Source organism: Lathyrus oleraceus, chromosome 4 (assembly GCF_024323335.1).
Source record: "Lathyrus oleraceus cultivar Zhongwan6 chromosome 4, CAAS_Psat_ZW6_1.0, whole genome shotgun sequence".
In the NCBI taxonomy this organism is placed as follows: Eukaryota; Viridiplantae; Streptophyta; class Magnoliopsida; order Fabales; family Fabaceae; genus Lathyrus; species Lathyrus oleraceus.
Window position 1 is genome coordinate 482,875,767 of NC_066582.1, and position 10,818 is coordinate 482,886,584.

General features: G+C 38.5%; 1 long non-coding RNA gene across 1 annotated transcript; it reads right to left on the bottom strand.

The window, feature by feature from the left end:
* Positions 1-633: 633 nt before the first annotated feature.
* On the bottom strand, positions 634-1,410 carry LOC127076387 (uncharacterized). Its single transcript, XR_007786809.1, has 2 exons — positions 1,274-1,410; positions 634-1,127 (listed from the first exon to the last, which is right to left on the bottom strand). It is a non-coding gene; the product is annotated as an uncharacterized LOC127076387 (long non-coding RNA).
* Between the last annotated feature and the right edge of the window lie 9,408 nt (positions 1,411-10,818).

Genomic DNA, 10,818 nt, shown 5'->3' on the forward strand with positions numbered 1-10,818 from the left:
CATTTGTTCATGCTATCATGTCATGTACATGTAGTTTTTTCATTGCCACACGTGAATAAGCTTGGATTAATGTCATATATCCCACCTTTATCATAATGCCTTATTATATTCAAATCCAAGTAATGAATCTTAATTAAATTTGAAGTCCATTGTTATTTTCACATCACATTGATTTTATCATCTTCATCATTTTCACAATTAGGCTATGTTTGGATATCATAAAATGAACGGAGCGGAACGGAGCGGAGTGGAAGGGAGAGTAATGGAGGGGAGCAGAACGAATGCTCCATTCCATTATTTGGAAATTTTAGAACGGAATAAGACAAGTTCTTCATTCCACCCAAATTGTAGGGGAAGAAATATGGTTGTAAGTGATGAAATGAAATGGAATCCATACCACTCCATTTCGCTCTGTTCCATCGAATTTTAAATGATCCAAACAATGGAATATCATTTCACTCCATCTCATTCTGCTCCGCTCCATCTGATTCCATCAATCCAAATAAAGCCTTATAATTTTGAATGGTAAGTTCAAATAAAAGAAAAAACAAGGTTAAGCCATTTATGTCCTACTCGTTTCACATTGCATATGTTTTTTTTCATAGAATAATTCATAAGAAAAACAAAATCAAATTGAACACAAAGCCTAATTTGAATTTCATCATAATTGTGAATTATGAAGTCATTACAAACTGGATTTACTACAATTACAACAGTAACAACTACGGTGAAAATTACCCAAAAAAATTATGCAAATGGTCTTCCTAACAATCCCTCAATTCCACTACTCATAACAGTTCACCAAACTTACACGAGCTTCTCCCCCAAACATCACAAAATCAGGGCCAAATCCCGTCAATTCGACTCACCGATTTTTATCCAATTTTCAACTCATACAAACCTCACACTGATAATTCACACACTTACAATTGAAAACCCTAAAGTGTATCCTATATAACCTATCTATTTCTCTACACTGAAGAACATTTCCTGAGCAACAACCAAATAACACATACAAAACCAAAATCACAACAACTTTCTCACATAACCTTCATTAAAAGCTTGTCCATATAACTTTTAAAAGCTTCACAATGTAGTTATAAGAAGTTGAACTCAATCTTCATTTCCTTTTTCCACGCGTCCAAGTTGTATCAGTATTTTAGAATAAAGTAGGAGGAAAAGAAGATAGTGGAAGTTCAGAATAAGAGTAGAAAGATTTAGAGAAGAGTATAAAGAAGTATAAGCAAGGTGGATAAAGATAAGGAAACACTACCTAATTTCTTTTTGACTTGCCATAAATCGCCACCGCCATGCCGAAGCTCAGAGATCTTCGTCGGAACGCCACTTGGTTGCTTTTTTTGTTGTTGTTTGTTGCTCTCAGTTTAACTTTTCACATATCAATTGCTATAAAATGCTTGTAACCTGAACTGTTTAATGAGAATAGGGTTAGGGTTTATTTGGGGTTAAGGGGTTGATTCGTCCACTGTGTTGTTTTGTTCTTCTTTTTTACGCTTAATTATTGTTCAAGGGAGAAAATAAGGTTAGGTTAGTGTTGGATGATTTTCAATTGGACGTTTTTCTTTGTCATCTAGAGAAAGGGGGAAGAACATTCATTAATGTTCTTCGTGTTCTTCCTTTTTTATTGGTAGAACATGATGTTTGATCTAAAAAGTGGTGGATAATTGTTTGGATTCATGTTAGTGGACAGAGAGAAAACGAGAGAGAGGTTAAGAGATGAGAGAGAAAAATAATGGAAAATGAGAAAGTTTAAGTTAGACTACCTCTTTTGAAGTGCTTCTCATTTCTCCTGGACGAGCCTCACGTGGCTCTTTCTCCGCCTTTAGATCTGTTGACATGTCCATTAACTAGGGGGTCATGTACAGAGAGCCCAACCATAACCTAAGTGAGCTCTCGCTTCTAGTCGTTGATCTTGATCCAATGTCTCCCCTTCGTGTCAACAATTTTGACTCTGATTTGGGCCCTTTGCAGCGTTAGGCTTGATCCCTTTTCTATTTTTCAGGTGCTTTCCCCCTCTACACCCCATAGTCGGTGAAGGAAATAAATCATTAGGCCTCTGCTTGCAGGGCCAAGTACCCATGTTTTGGGCACCACCCCTTTTTAATTTCTATTTGCACTCTTTTTCTTTTAGGTTTTTTTCTTCTTTTATTTATTTGAGTTTTGTGGGCCTTAAGCCCAATGCCTCATTACCATCATACACCCCCATGTAATATTATACCTCCACTTTTTTTATTTACTTATTTATTATTACTTACCAATTAGTTAATTAAGTAAATAGTTAAAATCAACATTTTAGAAATAAAAGTATTGATCAACATCAAGCAATTTTCAAAATATTTCATCGACATTTTACTCAATTTCAAAACCAAATCAAAACATTTTCAAACGAGTGTGAACCAAATACTTGATCAACATCAAGTCATTTTTTTCAAACTTAAACAAACGCGCGTCAAAAATCTTTTCCGTAATAATTTAAATGAAAAAGGACTAGTTATGCGTATACTCCTATTTTCCTCGAGTATTTGGATACCTGTTGTATAGCTTGCATTTAAAATACCCGTCTTGTAACACCCTTCTAAAATACCCCAAATATTTAATTAAAAATAATAAACATATAACAATCAGAGTAATTATGCCATTCAAGGGTGTCACACAATTATTCACACCATTCAACAATATGACGGTCATGCTCTTTTATTAATTCAAAACATAAACATTTGCATAAAACGCAGCGGACAGAGATCTCCTCAATCATGTAAAACATGTAACATTCACATGTAAATTATTCAACAACATAAAATATCCCATCCCGATGTTACATCTATCAGAGCACGACCCACTAAGGAGACTACACTAGACTCCAAACATTCGCTTTTACTCAACTCATTTCTCGTTACCTGAAAAATAGTTGTAAGGGTGAGTTCCTCAATCGATATAATAAGCATTATAGAATATAATGTCATGTTAAGTAATTTAACACATTAATCACCCTAATCACAACATACAATCAGTAACAGCACATCAGCTCAACATCATACTCAACACCAACATAAAACACAAGTATAATCTCAATTCATACTTCATAACAACACAAACACATGTATAATATTGGAATACATCCATTCATATTATACGCCATACATACATTATGCAATGAGACTCCACACATGCGGTACCGACTATTCTTGAACATATAGTTCAAGCTCACCGATCAATCCAGATACGGCTACTAAGCTCACTAGTCCCACTCATTTGAGACTTAGTGACTCACTCACTAATTCCTCACTATGGGAATTAGCTACAGCCCCAAAGGCTAGACTATGCACACTAATCACCTAGTATGCCAACATCAACAACAAATCCACAATGATTCACTCACTAATTCCTCACTATGGGAATTAGCTACAGCCCCAAAGGCTATGCTATGTACACTAATCATCTAGCAATGCAACATCAACAACAAATCCACAATGGACATATGCTCACACTCTAAGCCATACAACAGTCCATTCACAATACATACATAATATACACATCCACAGCATTATGCATATCATCATACATCATCAACACATGTATCAACACATCATATCATGTCAAATAATTAAACACAGTATTAGCGCACTCTACTAATACCTATACTGCTCAAAACAGCGGGAAATAATCCCTACTATATCACACACCGATATAGGCAACCACAAATTAGGCACACAACATTTTAATTAACACTTTTTCCATTCTGCAACAGCGTTAACCGGTTAACGCCCTGGGTTAACCGGTTAACGCAACATAAAACACGCTTTCTGGCAATTCACAATAGTGTTAACCGGTTAACACCCTGGGTTAACCGGTTAACGCAGCACAAACAGCAATATTTCAGCAATTACAACAGTGTTAACCGGTTAACGCCCTGGGTTAACCGGTTAACGCAAGCAAAACAGCACATTTTCACAATTCAAAACAGTGTTAACCGGTTAACACCCTGGGTTAACCGGTTAACGCAAGACAGAAAGTTGTTCCTGCGCTAACACAAAGCAGAATGCAGAATTCTCCGCATTTTCCGCCGTTAGAGGACTTCCGGACCTCCGATTCCGATTCCGTAAAAAGCTATACGTTCGGAATTTCACAACTAACCCAAACACAGATTCAATTACAGTCTAAATACAATTTATCCAACATAATTCTTCAGCATCAACAATCCCAAATTAGGGTCAAATCAACGGCTTATCACTACCCATTACATATTATCCCATAATACCCATTAATCGACGATAAACCCCCCTTACCTGAGTTAATCCGGCGAATCTTTAGGCTCCAAGCTCTTCTCTTCTTCACCCTCTTCCTCTTGCTCTGCCTCTTGCCCTTCTCCTCTTTCAGCCGCTTCTCTGAGTTTCACGTGAAAACCTTATTTTCCAAATGAAACTCTTTTTCCTTATTCCAACTTATATATTTTCCACTTTATATTATTATCCTAATAATAATAATAATTCAATAATTCCAAAATAATGATAATAATAATCCAATTATCTAATTAAATTAATAAATATATTATTAACTCAATTTAAATAATTATTTTATTATTATCGGGGTGTTACAACTCTCCCCCACTAAAAGAGTTTTCGTCCTCGAAAACATACCTCAAGCGAATAACTCGGGATAAGACTCCTTCATCTGACTCTCCAGTTCCCAAGTCACATTGCCACCTGCTGGTCCTCCCCAAGCTACCTTCACCAAGGCAATCTCTTTACCCCGCAACTGCTTCAACTCTCGATCCTCGATCCTCATAGGCGATGTTTCAACAGTCAGTTTATCTCTCACCTGTACATCATCTACTTGGACTACATGTGACGGATCATGAATGTACCTCCTCAACTGAGACACATGAAAAACCTCATGCAAATTCGCAAGTGACGGGGGTAAGGCGATACGATAGGCTACCTCTCCTATCCTCTCCAAAATCTGATAAGGACCAATAAATCGAGGTGTCAACTTCTTTGACTTCAAAGCTCGACCAACCCCAGTTATCGGAGTAACACGAAGAAACACATGATCTCCCTCTTGGAACTCAAGTGACTTCCTCCTCTTATTATGATAACTCTTCTGACGACTCTGAGCAATTCTCATCTTCTCCTGAATCATCTTAATCTTTTCTGTAGTTTGTTGAACAATCTCCGGTCCAACCACAGCACTCTCACCGGACTCATACCAACATAACGGTGTCCGACATCTCCTACCATACAAAGCTTCAAACGGCGCCATACCAATGCTCGAATGAAAACTATTGTTGTAGGTAACCTCAATCAAAGGTAAATAACAATCCCAAGCACCTCTCTTTTTCCAAAACACAAGCTCTCAAAAGATCCTCTAATGACTGAATCGTCCTCTCAGTCTGACCATCAGTCTGCGGATGATATGCAGAACTCAATCTCAGCTTAGTTCCCAAAGCCTTCTGCAAACCTTCCCAGAACTTCGATGTGAATCTAGGATCTCTGTCCGAAACAATACTCGACGGAATACCATGCAAACTTACAATCTTCTCAATATACAACTCAGCTAATTTCTCTAACGGATAATCCATTCTAATCGGAATGAAATGAGCCGACTTCGTCAATCTATCCACAATCACCCAAATAGCTTCAAAGTTCTTACTTGTCTTCGGTAAACCAGAAACAAAATCCATACTGATACTATCCCACTTCCACTCTGGAATAGCCAACGGTTGCATTAGCCCAGACGGCTTCTGATGCTCAATCTTTGACTTCTGACAAGTCAAACAAGAATAAACAAAACTCGCAATTTCTCTTTTCATTCCCGGCCACCAAAATAACTTCTTCAAATCATGATACATCTTCGTAGCTCCAGGATGAATACTCAACCCACTACGGTGTCCTTCTTCAAGAATACTCCTCTTAAGTTCGGTAACATTCGGAATGCACACCCGATTCCCAAATTTCAAAACACCATTCTCATCAACTCTGAATTCGTCACCTTGACCTTGATTCACTAAAGTCAACTTATAAACCAAAAGCACATCGGATTTCTGACCCTCTCTGATCTCATCCAGAATACCACTTGTTAACTTCAACATTCCCAATTTAACACTATTGTGAGTACTCTCACACACCAAACTCAAGTCTCTAAACTGCTCAATTAAATCCAATTCTTTAACCATTAGCATAGGCATATGTAACGATTTCCGACTCAATGCATCAGCCACTACGTTTGCTTTACCCGGATGGTAATTCAACCCAAAGTCATAATCCTTCAGAAACTCTAACCATCTCCTCTGTCACATATTCAGTTCTTTCTGATCAAACAAATACTTTAAACTTTTATGGTCACTGAAAACTCCAAATCTTGACCCGTACAAATAATGCCTCCACAACTTCAGAACAAATACCACAGCTGCCAACTCTAGATCGTGCGTCGGATAGTTCCTGTCAGGAACCCTCAGCTGTCTCGAAGCATAAGCTATAACCTGCTTATTCTGCATCAACACACCACCCAAACCCAACAATGAAGCATCACAGTAAACCTCAAATGATTCCGACGAACTCGGTAATATAAAAATAGGAGCAGTAGTCAACCTTCTCTTTAACTCTTGGAAACCTTCTTCACATTTTGAGTCCCAAACAAACGCTTGTCCCTTTCTAGTCAACATCGTCAACGGTAACGTCAACTTAGAAAATCCCTCAATGAACTTCCTATAATAACCTGCAAGTCCAAGAAAACTTCTTATCTCAGAAACTGACTTCGGAGCTTCCCACTTAGATACCGCTTCTATCTTAGAAGGATCAACAGCAACACCACCTCTTGAAATCACATGACCAAGAAAACTAACCTCTCCTAACCAAAATTCACACTTAGAGAGTTTAGCAAATAACTTCTTTTCTCGTAGAACTCCTAAAACCACTCTCAAATGCTCAGCATGCTCTTCTTCAGATTTCGAATACACCAAAATGTCATCAATAAACATCAACCAGTTCATACCCAAGATAACATCAATCTGCACAAGTGGAAGACACACTAGGTCCATCCCAAAGTCTCTACTAAAAATACTCAAAGGACATTTTAAACAAACTGAAGTAGTAGTCATTGAATCCTTCGCAGGAGTATCAATCACCATACTTCCATGCACTCAGATATCTCTAATTTAAGTTTCACAGCACAATCCAAAGATATAAAGGAATGAGTCGCACCAGTGTCAATACTAGCTACAAGAGAAAAGCCATTAATATAACACGTACCTCGGATCAAACGATCATCTGCAGAAGTCTCAGAACCCGATAAAGCAAGGACCTCGCCTTCCGACTGATTCTCTTTCTTCGGCTTAGGACACCGTGGACTGATATGACCCACCTCTCCACAGTTGAAACAAGTCGCAGTCTTCAACCGGCACTCTGCAGCCAAGTGACCACCTTTTCCACACTTGAAACACTTCCTCACAGCACTGGTACACTCATGGACACGATGTCCAGCCTGACCACATCTGTAACACTTAGCAGGAGCACTAGAGTCTCCCCCACTAGGCCTCTTCATCCCACTCTGACTCTGGAAACCTCTGCCAGCTGCATACGGTTTCCCACGATCATTCTGATTCTTGCCTTTCCTATCAACCCTCTGCTGATAGCTTTCCGCTCTGGCCTTGGTATCCTGTTCAAACCTTCTGCAACAGTCGACCAAATTAGAAAACACCCTAATCCGCTGATAACTAATAGCCCGCTTGATCTCGGGACGTAACCCGTTCTCAAACCTCACGCATTTTGAAAATTCTCCAGTGGCCTCATCATAGGGAATGTAATACTTCGACAGCTCTGTGAACTTAGCAGCATACTCAGTAACAGACCGATTGCCCTGCTTCAATTCTAAGAACTTTATCTCTCTCCTTCCTCTGACCTCCTCTGGAAGGTACTTCTTCAGAAATCTCTCTCTGAACATCGCCCAAGTGACCTCAGCACTCCCGGCAGCTTCCAACTCAGTGCGGGTAGCAACCCACCAATCATCTGCTTCCTCTGACAGCATATGCGTACCGAGCCTGACCTTCTGGTTATCGGCACACTCAGTTACTCGGAAAATCCTCTCTATCTCCTTCAACCACTTCTGAGCGCCATCTGGATCGTATGCTCCCTTGAACATTGGAGGATTGTTCTTCTGGAACTCACTCAGTTGGCGAGCAGCTCCCATTCCCACAACATTCGGATTCCCTCCAAGTACTCCAGCTAGCATACCCAGAGCCTCAGCAATCACAGCATCGTCTCTACTTCTTCCAGCCATCTCTATTCTGAAAGCCCAAAAAACTAAACAATAAGTACTGATAGGGTTACACAACACCTATCCCGTACAGGGGAAACAGAATAATTACGACTCGACTCGACCGACTATGCTCTGATACCACTAATGTAACACCCTTCTAAAATACCCCAAATATTTAATTAAAAATAATAAACATATAACAATCAGAGTAATTATGCCATTCAAGGGTGTCACACAATTATTCACACCATTCAACAATATGACGGTCATGCTCTTTTATTAATTCAAAACATAAACATTTGCATAAAACGCAGCGGACAGAGATCTCCTCAATCATGTAAAACATGTAACATTCACATGTAAATTATTCAACAACATAAAACATCCCATCCCGATGTTACATCTATCAGAGCACGACCCACTAAGGAGACTACACTAGACTCTAAGCATTCGCTTCTACTCGACTCATTTCTCGTTACCTGAAAAATAGTTGTAAGGGTGAGTTCCTCAATCGATATAATAAGCATTATAGAATATAATGTCATGTTAAGTAATTTAACACATTAATCACCCTAATCACAACATACAATCAGTAACAGCACATCAGCTCAACATCATACTCAACACCAACATAAAACACAAGTATAATCTCAATTCATACTTCATAACAACACAAACACACGTATAATATTGGAATACATCCATTCATATTATACGCCATACATACATTATGAAATGAGACTCCACACATGCGGTACCGACTATTCTTGAACATATAGTTCAAGCTCACCGATCAATCCAGATACGGCTACTAAGCTCACTAGTCCCACTCATTTGAGACTTAGTGACTCACTCACTAATTCCTCACTATGGGAATTAGCTACAGCCCCAAAGGCTAGACTATGCACACTAATCACCTAGTATGCCAACATCAACAACAAATCCACAATGATTCACTCACTAATTCCTCACTATGGGAATTAGCTACAGCCCCAAAGGCTATGCTATGTACACTAATCATCTAGCAATGCAACATCAACAACAAATCCACAATGGACATATGCTCACACTCTAAGCCATACAACAGTCCATTCACAATACATACATAATATACACATCCACAGCATTATGCATATCATCATACATCATCAACACATGTATCAACACATCATATCATGTCAAATAATTAAACACAGTATTAGCGCACTCTACTAATACCTATACTGCTCAAAACAGCGGGAAATAATCCCTACTATATCACACACCGATATAGGCAACCACAAATTAGGCACACAACATTTTAATTAACACTTTTTCCATTCTGCAACAGCGTTAACCGGTTAACGCCCTGGGTTAACCGGTTAAAGCAGCATAAAACACGCTTTCTGGCAATTCACAACAGTGTTAACCGGTTAACACCCTGGGTTAACCGGTTAACGCAGCACAAACAGCAATATTTCAGCAATTACAACAGTGTTAACCGGTTAACGCCCTGGGTTAACCGGTTAACGCAAGCAAAACAACACATTTTCACAATTCAAAACAGTGTTAACCGGTTAACACCCTGGGTTAACCGGTTAACGCAAGACAGAAAGCTGTTCCTGCGCTAACACAAAGCAGAATGCAGAATTCTCCGCATTTTCCGCCGTTAGAGGACTTCCGGACCTCCGATTCCGATTCCGATTCCGTAAAAAGCTATACGTTCGGAATTTCACAACTAACCCAAACACAGATTCAATTACAGTCTAAATACAATTTATCCAACATAATTCTTCAGCATCAACAATCCCAAATTAGGGTCAAATCAACGGCTTATCACTACCCATTACATATTATCCCATAATACCCATTAATCGACGATAAACCCCCCTTACCTGAGTTAATCCGGCGAATCTTTAGGCTCCAAGCTCTTCTCTTCTTCACCCTCTTCCTCTTGCTCTGCCTCTTGCCCTTCTCCTCTTTCAGCCGCTTCTCTGAGTTTCACGTGAAAACCTTATTTTCCAAATGAAACTCTTTTTCCTTATTCCAACTTATATATTTTCCACTTTATATTATTATCCCAATAATAATAATAATTCAATAATTCCAAAATAATGATAATAATAATCCAATTATCTAATTAAATTAATAAATATATTATTAACTCAATTTAAATAATTATTTTATTATTATCGGGGTGTTACACGTCTCCCCTCAAAATGTAATAAAATAGTCGAATTCAATTTGTTCTTAATTGGATGAAAAAGGACTAATTAGGCGCATACCTATCTTTTTCCCGAGTACTTGGATATCTGTTGTATAACTTGCCTTTATAGTACTTGTCTCCTTCAAGGTACTTTAATTCGATTCATATCAAATACTTTTCGCAAATAATTTGGATGAAAAAGGATTAATTAGGTGTATGCCCCTCTTTTGTTTGAGTATTTGGACACCTACCGTATAACTTGCATTTCTAATACTCGTCTCCAACCTAAAAATAATCCACCTCATAGTGTGATGTCAAAAAAAAATCACAAACGAAACATGCTTCGTCCATTCCGAGACGAT